This window comes from Clupea harengus, chromosome 6, assembly GCF_900700415.2.
Source record: "Clupea harengus chromosome 6, Ch_v2.0.2, whole genome shotgun sequence".
In the NCBI taxonomy this organism is placed as follows: Eukaryota; Metazoa; Chordata; class Actinopteri; order Clupeiformes; family Clupeidae; genus Clupea; species Clupea harengus.
The window spans coordinates 12052832-12063039 of NC_045157.1; positions in this window are offsets into that span (position 1 = coordinate 12052832).

The window sequence follows — 10208 nt, forward strand, 5'->3', positions numbered from 1 at the left end:
GACAGTCCACATATAGTGTCACAGATAGTGTCCACACTTACTTTCTCAATAATCTCTGCAATGTCAATGAAGTGACTTTCCCAAATTAGAGAGGAGCTCCGTAAAGCTCCCTAAACTTGCTGGTTACTTCTCCTTCACACTCCTTCATAGAAAAGTATGGCGAGCAAAACAGATGTTCTATTTGATCTAATAATTTGAGTTGCCTCTTCTGCCTCCTTGCTCCCCCCCCCCCCCCCCCTGTCGCTCTTACTGTTTTGTGTCTAGGAACCGCATCATGTTCTTTACATGTTCCACCTCAGTCAGGCATGCAGCCAGGGGCTCACACACACACACACACACACACACACACACACACACACACACACACACGCCTTAGGCCTCTTACCTTCACATCTAAAAACCACACTGTATCTAGAAGTTTCCATCCTTGCCATCATCCACGTTATTTACATCATGGTGTCACCGCAGACTAGTTGCAACTTGCAAGTGGAAACTTCACTTGCAGTCTTTTGTGTGTGTGTGTGTGTGTGTGTGTGTGTGTGTGTGTGTGCGTGTGCGTGTGCGTGTGAGTGTGCGTGTGCGTGTGCGCAAAGGCTTCTCAGCGTTACAGGGTCGTTATTTCCCAGAATCAGTGTCACCTCACTACCCATCCTTACACTGCTGTTTGTGCTTTCAACATGATGCATATCAGCCCACTGTCCTCAGACCTGCACGCACAGCAATAGACTAAAAGAGTACGGCTGAGGAGACCAGGGCAATACAACTGTGATAAACAACAAAAGAAAAGACTCAAAAAGACTGGCCTCTTAAGTGCGCACCTGAAAACCACACAGAGTCTAGAAGTTTCCAGCCACCACCAACTTTCTCACTATCAACAATATAATTCATGTCATGGTGTCACAGCCGGCGGGTTACAAACACCAGGGGAAACTTCACACATCTCTGCCCTCCTTTCATTACAGAGACACACCAGGCTCCAGCCTCACCAAGCACATTTAGAGATGGCCGTGGCCTACTTCTGCTTGTCCACCTTAGTAATACTATTTTTTAAATATATTATATACTACATTATGTATTGTGTGTTAAAGCAGCACAACGGAGGAAATGACTTGGAGCTCCCCTTATGGTAGTTAACGTTTACGCTGCTGCACAGCTAGTCAACTGTCGCTAAATACCTTACAAAAACCTGGAATATCTTAACACTACTAGAACTTGGGTGGCAAGCTAGCCAACATAGCTATCATAACAAAGAAGGTGACGCGAGAGCACTTATTACTAGCATCAATGTCTATCGCTAACAAGATGTCCTACTAGCGGCTAAACCTAGCGAAACCTGTTGAAATTTGCTTACTTTGTTTATGACAAACTAGCGAGTCAACAACTTTCCTAACACAGTCAAACATCAAGCAAGTGCAACACAAGACAAAGCAGGACAGCAAATAAGTTACTTACTAGTCCAGCAGAAAGTAGTACTCACGCCCCCCTAGCTGGCGGCTCCAGAAACGCAGTTATATGCCAACGGACCCTAGTATGGCAATGGCAAAGAGGCCATTCTCCATATTAAACGTCATTGTAGCGCCAAAAATGTAAGCTGTTATTTTAAGGTAAAATTGCTACATAATGTTACTTTAATCTAATTTAGTTTTGGGGTTGGGACAGGACAACAACATCACATTAACACTATACTATAGTGTTTACAAAGCTTTAGGACCGCCGGCCTCCTGCCTGTCCCCCAGAGGTTCCACCTTAACCTCTGCAGCAGCCTCGTCTGCCAGTGCTGCCTTCAAGTTGTCCTCCCGAACAGCCCCATCTGTCTGCCGAGCCTCTGGGTCGTCTGCCTGAGCTGTTCCGCCAGTCTGTCTTGCCAAAGGGTCATCGTCCTGAGCAGTCCCCCCGCCCCCACTCACCTTGCTAGATTTGGACTGGTGGTGCCTTTTCTTTTTTTTTTTTGTATTTATTTTTTATTGGTTTAAATTGGGGTTACAATATTTCATACATTTTTATTAAGCATATATGGCATAACATATCCCAAACATGTCATAACCCTCCCACCCTCCCCCTTACTCACATGAGATGTATTCATATAACAAATCATATCAACAAATCACACTAGCGTCAACAGGTCTCACATTCAAATGAGTTATTTTTCATTATAATGTCCTTCACTTTGGAGATGCCATTGTTCCAGGTTTTAAGTGTTTGTGGGGTTGCACCATTTACTTTGGCGGAGGAAAGCTCAAGAAAAAGAATGTCCAAAAGTGTATTCAACCAGTGTTCGGGTGGTGCTTATTCTTTGAGGGACGTGTAGGAGTCGTCTGTCACAATCTCCACTGTTTTCTGTCTGTACGTTGTTTAGGGACATTTATTTAATAATAGCCACGTGTGTTTGTTGATTTCCTTGTTGTCATGTGCTTCTGTTGTTACTTGTGTCTGTCTCCACCCCTCGCCTTATTCTCATTCATTAGCCTGATTATTGCCCCTAGATGTTTTTGTCCAATGGTTTGTTCCCCGGTTTCAGGTCATGGTCACCCGGTGTGTTTCTTCAGGTCTTTGCTGTCGCTGTTCCTGTTCAGTTCACGCTGTTTGGCTTCAAATTCCTTTTTTTGTAATCACAAGATTGTAAGTAAATATTCTCCTTGTGTTTCAAAGTTTGCCTCATGTGTCATGCGTTTGGATCCAGCCCGGAACAGCAGTGTAACACTTGCTTTCAAATAGAAAGGACATATCTGACATATGGGTTTGCATGTCTCAGATATTATTAGGATTCCTCCGTCAGGAGGAAACCTATTGTTATTGTAGGCTTTCTTATTATTATTCTTCTGCAATGGGAAGTCAATGGCAGCCCCTAGAACCGTATGGTAACTTTTTCTGAAATTTGGCACACTCATTAAGGACAGTCCCTTCTTTACTCACACCAAGTTTCATGTCTCCCACTAGACCACACTAGCGCCACCAACGGGTCAAAGTTGGACTTTTGTTAACACACACAACTTTTGAACCGTTTGACCGATTTTCAAAAATGAGGTACCATTGGATTCCTTGGATCAAGACGAATTCAACGTTCAATGGCGCCAATTTTCGGCCGTATAGATTTTCCGCTATTACCGGTTTTATCAAACTGCTTTGAAAGCCTACTCTTCCTACAATTTTTCTCAAATCCTATATGGTAACTTTTTCTGAAATTTGGCACACTCATTAAGGACAGTCCTTTCTTTACTCACACCAAGTTTCATGTCTCCCACTAGACCACACTAGCGCCACCAACGGGTCAAAGTTGGACTTTTGTTAACACTGTAACTTTTGAACCGTTTGACCGATTTTCAAAAATGAGGTGCCATTGGATTCCTTGGATCAAGACGAATTCAACGTTCAATGGAGCCAATTTTCGGTTGTATAGATTTTCTGTTATTCCCGGTTTTATCAAAAAACCTTTGAAAGCCTACTCCTCCTACAATTTTGGTCAAATCTTCTTCAAAATCACCAGAGATGATCTTCAGACCAAGCCTCACAAAAAACTGTGAATAGAATTTTGATCCTCACAACCGTTTGTCCGGTATAGCCACTCAAATTCAGCAGAAACAGGAAGTGAAGTAATATCTAAGCAAAACTTTTAGATTTAAACATGGGTGATATTGGTACAGCGGTAGAGAAGTCGTTTAGTAATCAGGAGATTGTAAGTTCAATTCCCTGTCAAAGCATCCTTTAGCAAGACACTTCTTTCTTCACTCTTCTTTCCTCTATTCTTTCCTTCTTCTAATCTTCTTTCCTTCTTCCACTCTTCTTTTACTCTTCTTTCCAAAATTGTAAAGAATATACATTTTCCCCTGGTTTCGCATTCTTAGGAGGAATCCGCATCGCTGCTTGCAGCTATATTTATTATTATTATTATTATTATTATTATTCAGTAGGCTATGTGTACCCTTTCAGACCATTGATTATAATAATTTGGTTTTGAATTGGTTTGAATGTGGACCTGTAGAATATTGTATAATAAAGATGGCCTGACCTTGACACTGTTACTGACATTCTCACAAAGAAATCTAGAGATAGTGTTTCCAGAGAGTGCTGTGTTAAAATTACACAATACACTATTAGTTTTCAGTGTAGTAACTGAAAAATACTTCATGCAGGAAAAAAAAAAGATTTGTGTTTTTATTCCTTTCAACTTTAAATGCTCTCTAAAACCTCTCACAGATATTTTCCGTAGTTGTATTTTTGCACCCTCTTGTGGTATGATTCAGATGCAGCTCTCAACTGAGACATTAGACCCTGCTGAATTTATTTTTGTAATTTTCTGTTAAAAAAGGCTCTCTTACTTCTATCATTAACTCTTTTAAAACACAATATCAAATAATGTCAAATACAGGCGTACAATAGTAAAGCAAGCAAAGCTTAGATATCTCCCTCTCTCTCCCTCTCCCTCTCCTTTTCTCTCTCGCTCTCTCCCTCTCCCTCTCCCTCTCCCTCTCCCTCTCTCTCTCTCCCACCCTCTGCGTGTGTGAGCTTCTGTGTTCCTTGCTCAGCATGTTGAAGTCCATTCCCCCAAGTTTTGTGGAGTAAAAATGTAATTCCATAATGGTCAGCACTCTTTCTTTTTCTCTCTCCCACACACACACACGCACACACACACACACACACACACACACACACACACACACACACACACACACACACACACACACACACACACACACACACATACATTCACATCAATGATGCAAAAGATATATTAGACAATGCACAGACCTTGCTTAAAAAATGCCTTGTGGGAGCCATTCATCTCATATTAATATAGGATTTGCTGCATAATGAGAATGTTTTGTGTGCATAACAACAACTAAACCAGCTTTTTTCAGTATTATCAGCAAAATATCACCTAATAAGCGTGTGCAGAAAATTTCACTCATGACCTTGTACACACACCTTTGTGAAATGCAATGCTATGTCAGTTTGTTGAGAAAGAATACCCAGATATGGCTGTTGGAGAAATTCCTAAATGAGTTCCTAAATGAGTTCCAATGTTGCTAAATTAGCTGAAAAATGCAGCTGAAACAAACGAATGAATACTCTGGAAATACACATCAGTGATGCATTCAGGAAGTACTGATTAAGATAGTGCCGAAATGTTCCACATGGACATATTATATGCACAATATATACATCTGAAACAAAGACAGTGTAGGACACAAATAGTCTCAAAGACGATTCATAGAAGACCACAAGTTCACACGCAGCAGGATGGCTTTTGTTCATACTATGCAGGTTAAAATAAAAGAAGTTTCCAAATAAGGACGGTTGTGGGTTTCTATCGATGTTTTCCTTTTTATTTAATGAAGCACAAAATGTAATGCTACACATACATTGGTCTTACATCGTTTGAGATGCAATTAATAATTAACTGATCATACCATATTGTGACAATTTGTATCTCTGTACCTGCGTTTTAATGTAATATATCGCTAAGTTGGCAACCACCATCCTCATGAAACTAGAAACTTTCTGAAAGCATTAGAACCGCTACCTTTAATGACCAGTTTTTCATTATATCGGTTAGGTTTCAATTTGGTATGTTTTTGGCCACTGCACAACTGGATATTGAATGGCTGCGCGCGATGTAGGGCTTACGTCAAAACAATTTAAGTACCAGCGTTGCACGCGCTCGATGGAAAAGAGAAGAGGCGCCAGTGGATGCGCATGGATGAACTACAAACACCGGGAACAGAGGACATGAACGAATTGAGTTCAAATCTGGATGTGACACAAGAAAAACATTAACAGATTGCAGACCGTTTTTCTGTGGATAAATCTGGATAAAGGTAAGCACTCAACGTCCTTTCACCGCTGCCTCTCGGAAGAAGTCTGTTTACTTTGTATGCTGTTGGTGTGGGGACTCTAGCCTATTCTTCCGTCAGTTATGCTGATGAACAGACCATATTTCAGTTTTGAGGGATATCCTCTGTTGCTTACTTGTAGCATTTACCTCGGAGAGAACTTCAGAAAGTTTGCTGTTGCCATAGCTTGTCGTTACACCTTACCATTACATATAATGTTAACACACATTAGGAATAAATCTCTCTGAGGGTGAAGGACAATCTAATAGGCTAGTCTCCTGCCCTTTGGGTTGCTTTTACATAGCATTGAACTCAAAGTATATCTAAGATTATTTTCAATATCTGAATATTTATTTTAGTCAAATAACTATTTAAGCTGTTGTGGTTATGTGTCCGTACACACATACCAGTGTTCTATTTCGTTCAGTTCAGTTTCAGTTCAGTTCAATTCTGTTACTGGCGTGCTTTGCTGTATCAAAAAAATGTCAAAGCTTGGCTCAGAATAATTCAGAGATATTTTGAGAGAAAGGATGTGAAAATTCTGCCAGAAGACGTTAGTTTAATTGATTGTGCTAAAATTGAGGCATCTGACACATGAGGCATCTGATGTTTGAAAAGAGCTGTAAAACAAAATGTCACATTGAAATGATCTGTCAGATGCAAACGGGGTGATGTTTTGAAAGTTGGCAGAATACAGGCTATCTAAACCACAATGAGGGCTGTTTGTGTGTATGCACAGAGTGGATGTGGTTTGATTAGCCTGTCTGGATTAGAGAGTTGTGACATGATATTATATACTGCCAGATTTACTTGCAGTTGACAGAGACAAGCTACTGTTGGTTTGCGGTATTTGTAATATCCACTAGGAGGCGTATGGAGAAGTGCCCAGAGCTTCTCCTGAGCTCCTTAGAATGCCTGTATTCCTGTTCCTACATTCTTGATATATTACTCTGAAGTATTACCAGATAATTTGAAGGCCACCTTCACAAAGATATAGTGTGCTTTTCAGTTTCTTTTTTCAGTGTCCCTACTATATCACTTAAAGTTGAGCGTGGACGCACATAAGCGACAACAACAAGATACCAACAGCAAAATAAACATAATAATAACAATAATAATAATAATAATAACACAAACAACAGCAACAACAATAATAGCAACTACCATGCTTAGTATGAGTATTATAGTAATAATGGTGTACAAGGGCAGCTTGAGAGGGGATGATGAGTGGTAAACCTTTAAAGGCATTTACTGTATTGAGGAGCACTTCCTGTGTTGTTGGTTGTTGTCTGAGCCTCTGAGGTAGTGCTCTTATGTGTCAGAGTTAAATGTATTCCCAGTGAACTATGGCAATACAGTAATGAGCTTTGTTAGAAAGGGAAGCTTTTAGTGTAATTAAAGCCACAAGCAAGACCTACTAATTGTGCTCATGCTAGCCAGATAGTTGGAAACAAACACCTCTGTCCCTGTGTCTCTTCCTTTGCTGTGTGCTGTCCAGCCCTTCACTTGCATTCTCATTTTTCACAGATATCCTTGAGACCAAATCTCAAGAATTTTCATTTCTCTTGTCCTCTCTCTCTCTGATTGGTTAAAAATGGAGGCTCACTTAATATCTTCATAAGCAAATGTGTTTGTAAGTCTTCCCAGGCTGTTCAGTGAGACTGACATGCAGAAACCTTTGGGGACGTGGGTCTGGGTCTAGATATGCTTTTGTCTCTATGGAAAACACGTAGTAGAATATTGTGGCCTTACATGTCACCCTCCAATCACTGTGTTATTTTTCATAATGATATCCAAAATGTCTGGAAATTCCCGTCTTTATGGAGTGTAGGTAGGGATTAGAAATTGAAAGGTGATATGATCTGCTCAATATATCATTAATTTATTACCTGTATTTTTCGTTTGACATCCCACATTCACTCTAATGGCCCAAGAATGTCAGTTACTAGTAAAAGGCTTACTAAAAAAAGCTTACTATGACAATTTCTCAGGCCTTATATGTCTGGTTATGTATGTGGTGGTCTATTTGAGCAGTCCACAGGCTGGGACTGAGCTGATTTGCACACACTGTCCTGAAACAGCTGTCCATACGGGGATAGGGTGAAAAAAGGCCAGTGTGCTATGTTGGTTGCAATTGTTAATGTTATGACGTCAGGCAGTCAAGGTGTACGTTTTTTGTGAAACCATGTTTTCATTTTGCCTTACTAAAGCAGACATGCAGTCTTACTGTGCAGTTTTTAAGGCTTCTGAAACCAACCAGCTGGTGTGCAGCAGGATCAATACCTTTGATTAGGGCTGATCAATGGAGATGCACTGTTGGGTTGTTTTCAGGCTGTCTGAGTAGATTCATGCATATGCTCTCCTTGATCAAACTACCACTCAATAGGGTTCTGACATCCCATGTGATGGGAGTTTTCACCACATTATATAAAGATTTTGTATATATTCCGATATATTTATTTAGTATATTTACATTGTAAAATATTATTATCGTGTCTTATATGCTAAAGTGCATTGATGCCACGCTTTACTTTACTTAAAGCTAAACTATACTGAAAAAGTATCATTCAGTTTTATTTATCTCGGCTGAAATACTCACAGAGATCAATGTGTTCCAGTTCCCTTGAAGACTTCGAGACTGCTTTGAAACTGTGAGTCAAAATGCAGTCTTAAAGAGTTGAGGTTCAAATGCTTTATGAATTATGGATTTTGTAGTTGTTTCGCTGATGGAGGGGCACTGGGCGATGCCTTTTTCCAGATCTGTGTTGGTTTTGAAGTAAACAAACGCTCCCGCTGAACTGAAACGTCTGTGCTGACAGAGAGCAGAGGAGCCATTAGGGCCGAGAGCCCTGGGCAGCAGCCACTTCATTCAATGCCTGACAAAGAGAGGAACAGAGAAGAAAAGAGAAACATAAAAGATTGAAGTGGTGCCGTTGGGCTTCTCCAGCAGGACAGGAAGTAGTTTTAGCACAGGACGGCGCTTTCCTCAGGACTTGTGGGTGTACAGACAAACACATACACACACACACACACACACACACACACACACACAGACACTTGTACACGCACACGCAAATGCACCGACATTAACACACTTACACAGTCCAAATGGGTTCATACTCAGACCTACTTTCATGCAGACAGTTCTCACGCACACATACAGTGACCATGCACCCCCATACTCACGGACAAACACACCCACACACACCCACATTCATACAGGCACACGCACACGCACACACACACACACACACACACACACACACACATACAAATGCAGACATGCCAAATCATGAATATTTGAGCAAGACAGCAGGCACAAAGCAGTGATTATGACAACATTTGAGTGAAGACCATAAACATTATTTATCAAACCACTGTCTGAAGGTATGAAATAGGACCTAAAGTGAACAGATAATATTTGCTGTGTGAATAAAAAAAGGGAAAGAAACATAAATATTCTTTCTTTCTCTTACACACATTCACACACATACACAAACATACGCACACATAAACGCACAAACACACACAAACACACATTTCCTCTTGGAGGAATAAGTCATTTTTGGCAACCCTGTCACAAGGCAGAGACTCTGTCAGCTCTTTGAGCCAATCATATCAAGCGGAGATGCATGCTGGGGAGGCTTTTAAATCCCAGGAGCGAAGTGACCTAGCTCAGGACACTCTCCAGACATTAGAAGAGGAGAGGAGTCCCCGTCTTTGTGTGTGCTCACGGGACCAGAAGTCACCACAATGGGAAAGGCCGCCTTAGCCTCTGAGGATAGTTCATTAGTGCCAGCCAGTTGTCCTGAATGGAGGAATGGGATTAGGGCCTGGAGGGCAGGAGAGATAGGGTCATCGCTGGCAGATCACCAGGAGACACTCTTGTTTTCGTGTGCGTTCCTTAAGAATCAGGATCAGAGGGCAGTGATTTTAGCTTTTAATAGTACCACAAAATACTACAAACTGACCTAGCCTCTTGTTTAGTTTGTTGTCATATTTTCCAGTAATTTACATTTTAATGAAAAAATAACTTTTGCTTCAGTATTACATGGAGGACAGCTGACAACTTGCATCATGTAATCTGCCTCCTATCACAACTACATTTGCCTTCAAACGTTTCCCCATTGGTCTTTGCTGCAGCTCTAACCCCCAGTGCTCTAGAGAAGGCCTTTTGGGTTTGTCTTTAAAGCCAAAATGATCCATCAGAATAACGATTCTGAGGATTCTTCTCCAGCTATTACATGACTGTGATAAATGGATCGTGTATGCTTGTTCAGTCTGCTCTCTTTGTTTTATACAGTATTTCGACCTAAATAACAAAAATAGCTTTTTCCCCAAGAACATTCACCGTTTGTATGCCTAGTTATTCTGACT